Consider the following 9,374-nt stretch of genomic DNA (forward strand, 5'->3'; position numbering starts at 1 on the left):
GCAAACTGAGAAATTCTGTATTGTCTTTGGTTAACATACAGTTGAGTGGGTGTTGCTTATAATTTTAAAGTAGTACTTATTTTCTAATTTTTCAGAGACTATATAATAATAGGGAAAGGTTTACTAGACACCATATTCCAGGACCTCTGGCTTTGTGCCCACAGCAGAAGTTACTGAACTCGGACATGGTGTTCACTACCATGGGATGGCAAAAAAATTAAGAAGTTGGTAGATTGATCCTTCTATCCGTGTCCACAGGTGAGCTGACACAAACATGGAGAAATGAAAAATACAATATAAGCTTACTCTGGGAATATCGTGTGCTGCAGCAGAGCCAAGACATAAAAAGAGGACAATACCAGACTGAGTGTAAGGAGACTGAAAGAATCAGTGTGTAACCAGGATTTTGAACTACTAGGACAAAGGCATTGGTGTGCTCTGGCAGTAACAAGATCAGGGAAGGTTTCAAAACAGAAAGAAGTGGTGAGATTGAGAGCTGTGAATGCAGAGTTTATTAAACCATAGTAATCTAAGGAGTTAGAAAGGTGACTCTCCCTTTCCGAAGGGCAGCAAGGAGTATTTCCTTCCCTTTGAGGAATAAGCTCTGCACCTCTAGTAGGAACTTCCGTCTGCCATCAGCTGATAAGAGTGGACACCAGACTGAACATTTCCTCTGTAGTACAAAGAGCAATCTCAGTGCTGCCCTGATGCTTCCCACAACAAACCCCCTGCATGCCGTGCCTGTGTATTTGCTAACATGCAAGGTTGCAGTTAAAACACTGCAGTTCAATGTGTTGTTCAGAGGTTTTACTTTTCATCTAGTGACAATCATAATAGATTTATTTTCTCAGCCCGTGACCCCTCGCCAACACTTTACCTAGATGACAACTGACTCCTCAAAATGAGAGGAGTTGAAATAAGTTAACTGTGAGCAGAGCAGAATCCAGCAGAAAAGATGCTGGTCCTGGATGATACATGCAGGAGTTCTTGTATCTAAGTGTGGTTTTCCACAAAAAACATTACAGGATCCTTCTTGGGATAATTTTCTCCTGATGTTCCTTGTGTAAGCAGGGGTCCTGGATGGCAGTACTGTCTGTAGGGTGTTGGGAACACTCAGCTAGCTGCCTTATCCATGGAAAAGTCCTTAGTTGTAGAACTCAGTGGTCAGAAGGATAGATATTTTGTCAACTCAGGATAATAAGGTCAGTGTTTCAGTCTGATAATTGTGTAAGGCAGTTGAAATATCAGATATGTGATTGAGGGTGTTCCAAAAAGCGTTTGAATAATGTTGTTGCTCTTTTGTTTTGTCTTAGGGGTGAAACACATGCGATTGAAAATCAAAAAGTGCCACACGCTTACCAAGAATGCTACAGGACTGAGGGGATGTTGACAAACCACACTGATCACATCCCACAGAAGCATTTTTCATTTCTCTCCTTCAGAGTCAGGTAGTACATAGTGTATAGTATATATATTTTCCCCTTTTTTCTTTTCTATCTCTGTGCAGATCCATCCAGTATTTTTGCTGACTGCAACTGTCTCTCTGTCAGAGCATCACAGGGATCCATGTAGCTAGAAAGGACCTCAGACATCAATCGTCTATCACTGTCCTGCTGCAAAACAGTATTAGTTCTGCCTAAGCTACTCCCAACTTTTATTTAGTCTGGTTTTAAACCTTCTGATCCTGCAGTGATGCTGCCTGCTTGGGCAGTTGACTTGTCTTTCACTGTCCTCACCTGTCTAAAGTCTTACATAATGTCAGCTTTGACTCTCTCTGGCTGTCCTACCCCTAGAGAACATGGGAACATTTCATCCCATTCCTGCTCTGACAGCTTTTGACATATCTGAAGACTAGTTTCATGCATGCCCTGAGTCTAAATCTTTAATTAAACCCCAGGTCTTTCAATCACATTTTATAGACCTATGATCTTTCTTTTATGGCTCTGTTGGCAGTGGGTGCTGATTTCTTGCAGATCAGCATCTTATTGCTGGAAGGAGATTTGGAAACAGATGCCAAGGTTATTCTGTGTGCATACACATGAAGGGCTTGTGTTGGGTACATCTCACTACGAAACAGCCCTGATGAAGCATCAACAAACAATGAAATGTAATATGGGGAGCTGAGGCACATTGTGGTTTTGACTTTTGCAAACAATGATTAAAGGCCTTGTGTGCAAACTGAAGGGTGCATGTTTGAACCTTAGGAGCTTGTAGCAGTTAATATTGTATTAGCTGGATGTGTTTTGGATAAATTACACCTATGAGGTAACCACAAATTATGGTTATGAAATAGACTGTGAGTTTTGCACTCACTTTGCTTTTACAAATTGCATTGTTAAAGCATTTTCCTTGAACTCCGATACTGTGGAGGTTCTGATAAACTACTTATGCCTTGCTGACCTGAAGTGTGTTGAGCTACATGAAAAATGCTGCAATGAAAAACTTCAAGGAGTGTGAGAGATCTGTATCTTCATGAATGACTTGTTGGGGAAGTTTGGGCAGGATAGATTGAGCTTCTTACTCTGAATTTAAAATGCAAGAAAATACTCCAGCCACAGAAAATGGGGCTCCACTCTGAGGTTAAAGGCTAATTTAATCCAGTAGTCATTCCTACTTTTGGCTAGGTGTCAGCACCTCTGGTCTTTAAGTCTCCCTTACACTCCTCCTGTCATTAAAAACTCTGGCATCTTCTTTGTGGCTGTAATGGGACATTATGTCCTTTGGAAAATGAAGATCTAAATTAAGAGTGTTGGAAGACAGTGCTTTAGCACTTAACTTAATAGCTGTTACTTTACTCAAAATTGACGGGTGTGGAAGAATCTCATGACCTCTTGGTAGATTCCCAATGTTCTATCACTTAAAACTGTAAGACTAATGTGATGCCAGCACTGAATGATAAACCTTATTTATCACTCTTTCCTCTCTGCTTAACCAAAAGAGAATTTCTGTGAACAAGAGAACAGCTCACTGTCGTGCAAACTCTGCAGGCAAGATTTGTTTCCTCTGCCCTATTCCACTCCCCCGGGCCGCGGCCCCGAACTTCGCTGTGGCGCGGCCAGGCGCGCCGGCGCGCCCGGGCGCTGGCGCGACGGCGCAGCCCGGCCCCGACCGCTGGGGCCGGCCCCGGGCGCGGGAAGGAGCGGGAAGGTGGCGGCTTCGCCTGTGCGGACAGTGCCGTCGGGAGATGAGAGGGGAGCCCCGAACACACCGAAGAGAAGGACAACTCTAAACGCGGGCAGATGGAGCTCGTTCAGCCCTGTAAGGCAGATGAACCTTAGGATCAAAGGGTGGGCTCAGTTCAGCGCTCACTGTGTCTCACCTGAAAAATCCACTGCGCGGGCCCGAAGGCCTTACCCGCATTTGCAAAGCCCTGTATCACCAGCGCGCTTGTAACAATTGTGGGTAAAGATCTTGCCCAAATTTTCGTTCGCGAAGACTGGCCATGATGATGATGATGATGATTCTACTCCTCCCAAGGTGAAATTAAGCATTTTTCGTGCTGTCTCCATACCCGAAATCACATGAACAAAGCTTATGGAGTTGGCATAAGCATCTTGGCATGCCCAGACAACCCTAAAAGCCCGGTAGAGGTGCACTGTCTGAGGATGCAGTCCCGGTTGGGAGTGAGGGAACAGCTGGACCTGTTCTGGATACCAAAGCAAAGCAAAAACAACTGGTGAAACTCCTCAAATTTACTGAATCTTCTGGGGGCTTTTTGTGTGTTAAGTTATATTCATCTTCCCAGGGTACTATTAGCATATTCACCTACATTGAAAAAATTAATTTCCTTGTTATATGCCAACTCTTAATTTTTTGTTCTTTCAGAATTATTGAAATTTGTGACAAGAGGTAGTGATATGAGGAAATGCTTGGTTTCTGGTTTGTTAATCAATTCCATAATATCTCATTCTTCACAATTGCTTTATTTAATAGCACCAATTTCTGCTTTCAGGTCTTGACTTCCCTGATAAGCATTTAAGTTTCAGAATTTTTAAAAATCTTTTAACCTTTATCCCTTTGATTTTTTTTTTCTCAGCCTATAATTTATTATACAGTCTCCTGTCAGAGGAGGAGGCAGACTAGGTGATTTTTACTGTATTGCAAATTATAATTATTATCGTTATTTGCATTAGTAATGGATTCATTCTTATCACTGAAAACAATTCCATTATCTGATCAGACAGTTATCTTCACACTGTCCGTGATCATATCTTTTCATTAGGCACCTCTTTCTCTGTGGGTCAAAAGGAGAATTATTCTTTAGTTCAGTCACTTTTCACTCTTAACATTTTCCTTGCTTAAAAAGAAGTTTTTAATCCCCAACAAGGGTCTGTTGCTACAAAAATATGCTCCTTTCTGCTGCTGTGTTGCCATCCCTTCCAACCCAGCAAGGGATGGCACAGCAGTGCCAGGAGCTGCCCTTCAGTGACCTCTCTGTCACAGGCACTGGGAGAGGGTTTGTAATTCAGGTTCAGTGGGAGGGACTGAGAGGCTGATTTTCATGACCCAGTAAAGATATTTTAATGCCTTTTGGGATTAAAGCAAAGGCTTGAGGACCTACAGTCTCTCTTTAATGAAGGGCAGAAGCTTTCTTTCCCAAACCCTCCCTGTGTTCTCTGGGAGATGCAGGTTCGGAGAGGGATAATTGCAGAATGAGGGTGCAGAGGGAGCAAACACAGTCTCCTCACTGGCTCCCCACTAAATTTACTGTCCCTCTCCAGGGGTGTAAAACGGACACAGGCACTGATTTCCAAACTGCAAGCAAAGGGGAAAAGAGACAGGTTGGAGAGAGATGTGAGGTCAGGCCACAGACCCCCCTGAGGAACTGAGAGCACCTTGGTGAGAGCTGCAGGTGGTGGACAACCTCTTTCACACCTCTCCTGATGACTTCTGAGTAAGGAATTAAGGACAGTGCTGAAAAGGTTGTCAGTCTAAACCAAGAGTTTGTTTTATTTATTGTTAAGCAGTTCCTGTGGGAGTTTCTGTCATCTGACTCAGGCTGTGGCCAGCAAACAGAGTGCTTTGTGTTGGGAGAAGGAGGGGATGGCTTCTGCTCTTCCATCACCTCAGGCAGGAACATACACATGCTTACTCTGTGTTTTGCATTCCGTGTAAAGAAGGTGATGACTATATTCCTCCTTAATGGAGAGCCTCTTCTAAGCAAGCAATGGTACCGCACTCAGGGCAGACCTCACTCTCCAAAAAGGATATTCAGGACTCCCAGAGGAATCCAACCTCTGGAACTTCACACCCCAAAACTGAGGTACCCAAGCCACCAGTAATGTTCATTGCTGTTATTTTTCTTGAGAGCGAGACTTAGGTTATAAAAAATTTAATAATATAAATTACTATGTAAAGAAGTGCATTACTGTGGAGATTTAGATCCACCTTTTTTCCCCCTTTACCTCCATAACTGGTGAGATGTGAAGCCATTACCTACATAATGCAATTAAAGGTAAGATTTTCCATAGGTTGTGTGCCACAACAATAATTCCATGGGTCACAGCACAAAGAGGAACTTGAATGCAACTTTTGTCTTTGGGTCTCACATGTCTTCAAGGTGCCAGCAAGGGTAGTAGCCACTCAAATGTTATTGTGTAATTGAATACAACATTTAGACATAATTTAAAGAGTACTTTGCTTCTTGCTTCTGTTTGTATATAGGCACGGTTTAGAAGTAAGTGTCATGTAGGTCACTATAAGTATTTTTTCATTCAGGGCTGTGGAACATCACATCGACCCTCTCCTTTCTTCCTCTGCCCTCTGCTGAAGCCTCCTCTTTTGACCAGGTAAGAAAGGGGATACATCCTACCCTTTTCTTGTTTTCAAATTTGAGAGGGTTTGCAGAGGAAACAAAATGAGTATCTTAAGTTACATAATTTCTTTGGCAAAAAAAGTATTTTGTTCTAGTAAATATGTCTTTTGACAAAGAAATTGTCCCCAGTTTATATCAGTAACAAGTTGTTAACAAATTTAGTCTTGTTTTTCCACAGTTAAACACAACCATACATAGTATATATTTCTGAAGTATGAGGGTATGGCAAAATACCTTAGGATTTACACTCAAACTAAGGAAAGACTAGCCTTCAAGGCATAACATCATAAAATTCTTATTTGCAACCTCTGAGGACACATCCCAGGAAGGTATGGAAATAAATACAAGTACGTTACACTGTCAGCTGTGACTGGGTGATGAAAGCTCTAATATGACAAACTAGATTAAAAAACCCCTCAAGAGATTCAGCAAAGAGAATTCATCAATGCCAAATTAAGATACGCTCAGATATTTCTTGAAAGATAGAACCTCATTATCCTACTGATTTACGGAACAAAGTAATGACTGTGGACAGCATTGTCTAAAGACAACAATGAGCTCTGGTATAGCTCAGTAATAATTAGAGCCACATGAAATCTTCAATTTATTTTTTTTTTATTATTCTCAGATTATTTGTAATATGGGAGAAAAATGCATCACACATGGTAATCTCAAATGTAATAAAAATACGTGTCCCAAGTTGTTCCCATATTTAAAATTCTGATTGCAGTGCTGCCCACCAACAAAATAATAGTAATTTCTGGCAGGAATTATAAAACCTTAACTACAGCACAAAGCATTTTTCACCAAATTACTCACTTTATATCCACAATTATAGCCCATTTGTTTTCTTATGCTGATAACAAAAGATACATTTTGAGATCCTTGCTGTGCTACTCTTCCTTTAATAAATAAAGTGAGCTTTTCAAAAGCTACAAAATGATGCGGATAAAAATCAAAACATTCCTACATTTAAAGATTCAATCAAAGACTTGCCATGAATGGTGTGATATTAAAGTTCAAAAAAAAATAATCAATTTAGTGTGTATTTTTGAACACAATTTGTCACAAATAGCATTCCCAATAGATAAGAATGATTATATGGTAAAGAGAGTAATTTATATATCTCAAGCGTTCTGCTTTTGTCACCAACATCGTTAAGGAATTTGACACATTTGCAGGAGAACAATATATGTCAACTGAAATATATACCAATTAGCCATAAATGGGACACTGAAATGAATGATGCATGTGCATGCTATACTTACAAGTAATAACATGTGGTTTAAAGTCGCTCGCGTTTTCAAACAAGAATTCTTTTTATGTTGTCATTTAAAATATCTAATATTTCAAAAGGTCAGGAATAAATAGCACCATTAGCATTAAAAGCTAGCTAAAGGGAAAGTAATTTGTTGTTCATTTAACATTGCATTTTATGTAATAGCTTTGTAAAATGTTCAGAGGGGGGAGATTTTGCTCGGCTAAAACAAGATGACGGCAGCTCCAGTTCATTATTAAAAGGAGATTTTTTATTATGCTATTGTCAGCTTTAATGTCTTGATTCTGTTAGGTGTTTGTTAAAATTACATGGGTTGCTGAAGTGGCTATGGCAAAGGATAATGCCGAGAATATCGTAACTGTCAAAACAACTGCGTAGGCAAGAATCTGCTTATACCAAGGTAATGGAACAAAAGACAAAGGAGAAACTCTTCTACAGTGTTAGGAAGTTAATAACCCTGTTGAGGTTTCCTCAGCAGGAGGTACTGAGATCAGGAAGCCAGTGTCTGGAAGAGACAAACAGTGAAGGCAGAAGGAAGTAGGCAATGTCAGGGGGGTGTGGTCTCTTAAGGCAACAATATTATGCTCCTGAGGGAGCAAAATTGGGTGGAATCATAGAGTAGTTAGGGTTGGAATTGACCTTTAAAGGTTGTCTAGTTCACCACCCCTCCCCACCCCTGAAATAAGTAGGTACAGCTTCAACTAGACGAAGGTGCTCAGAGCCCTGTCCAGCCTGACTTTGAATGTTTCCAGTGATGGGGCATCTACCACCTCTCAGGCCAACCTGTGCCAGTGTTTTACCATTCTTAAAATAAAAAACTTCTTCCTTATATCTAATCTAAACCAAATAGTGCCTTTTAATCTGGGCAAGAGGCACAAGTGCAATTTAGAAAGTTTTTAAACATAAAAGCAATCCTGCACATCTCTGACTGAAACTGAAATTGCTGGAAGATATTATCTTCAGTTGTGTTAAAGCAAGGAGCAGTTTGGCTTTTACATAAGGAACTTAGTCCAGCTCAGAGCATGCCCACAGGTAGCTAATCTTCAATGCTGATGATGGTCCCTTTTCTATTCTTTACAGCCCTCATCTCCCTTCAAGAGCTGGCAGAATGCACTGAATAAAAAAGAAACACTATTTTTTTTCTATATTAAAAGAGTAGTGCTCTAAGACAGAATAAATTGGTTTCAACCTCCACCACTGCACAGGGAATCTAAAGCCTTGCTGGGAGGTTGATGTCCTTCAGGAAAAGATATTATGGGGGAGGATCAGAAAGGCAGAAAGACCAGAGCGCCCCAGTCTGGGGAACCTGAGAAGAAACTGCAGGAAAGGTCCCCAGGACTGTTAGGTCTGTGTAGTGGTAGATCTCCATCAGTTCTGTGGGATTTTTTCTGTGAGGATGGACTACTTCTGGCAGCAGAGGCAGTCCAGCTGGCTTCTCCAGCAGCAGGCTGAAGGAGCTGAGACAGGATTACACAGGGTCAGAAATGAATTCGTGAACTCTCCACACTTTAGCTGAATGTGTTCATCAGAAAGCATGGAAAGAACCGATCCTCTCATTGCATTACCTCTTTCGATCCCATCATCCAGCAGTTTTGTTCAAGGCTGAGGCCCAGCATAAGGGATTTCAGGATACTTTGGAGAATGTTATGATTATAAGCATTTCAGTGAAACTTCACTAACATTTGAAATTTTCTGTGCAGATTTCTCAAAATAATTCTGTTTAGGTCATAGAAATCCTAGAATAGCTTGGTTTGGAAGGCTCCTTAAAGACCACCTAGTTCCAGCCCACCTGCCGTGAGCAGGGACACCTTTCACTAGGAAAGGTTGCTCAAAGCCTCATCCAGCCTGGTGTTGAACACTTCCAGGGATGGGGCATGGTATGAGCTCAGTTCAGCATTAACACCCCAAAACACATTCGCAATTCTCCATCAAGTTGACTATTCCATCTCTAACAGGTAATTAAACTTAAACTTCTGTCCTCATTTTGTAACCTCTCACCGTCCCCTCCTATCTCTCTTTCATCTTTATCTCGTGCTAATTCTGGGCTTAGCCTTCAGTTTGACTAAGAATATCAGATTCCTTAATCCACTCCTCCTACTCACAAAGCAGATCTGCTTTCTTTTGGTACTGCCCAGGAGCCACTATCCAGATTCTGTCACCTGCCCCCTTTCCTCCTCTGGTTTGAAATTATTTCAAAACAGGCTGAAAGCAGGGGAACACAACTGGTTTTGGCTCATTCTCTCCTAAAGCTATTAAAAAAATTCTATCTATAGAGAGATA

General features: G+C 41.2%; 1 long non-coding RNA gene across 1 annotated transcript; it reads left to right on the top strand.

Moving 5' to 3' along the window:
- The first annotated feature begins 3,150 nt into the window (after positions 1-3,150).
- Positions 3,151-7,477, top strand: LOC108640711. Its single transcript, XR_001921424.1, has 3 exons — positions 3,151-3,477; positions 5,719-5,789; positions 7,386-7,477. It is a non-coding gene; the product is annotated as an uncharacterized LOC108640711 (long non-coding RNA).
- The last annotated feature ends 1,897 nt before the right edge of the window (positions 7,478-9,374 follow it).

Source organism: Manacus vitellinus, unplaced genomic scaffold, assembly GCF_001715985.3.
Source record: "Manacus vitellinus isolate BGI_N305 unplaced genomic scaffold, ASM171598v3 scaffold_40_pilon, whole genome shotgun sequence".
NCBI lineage: Eukaryota > Metazoa > Chordata > Aves > Passeriformes > Pipridae > Manacus > Manacus vitellinus.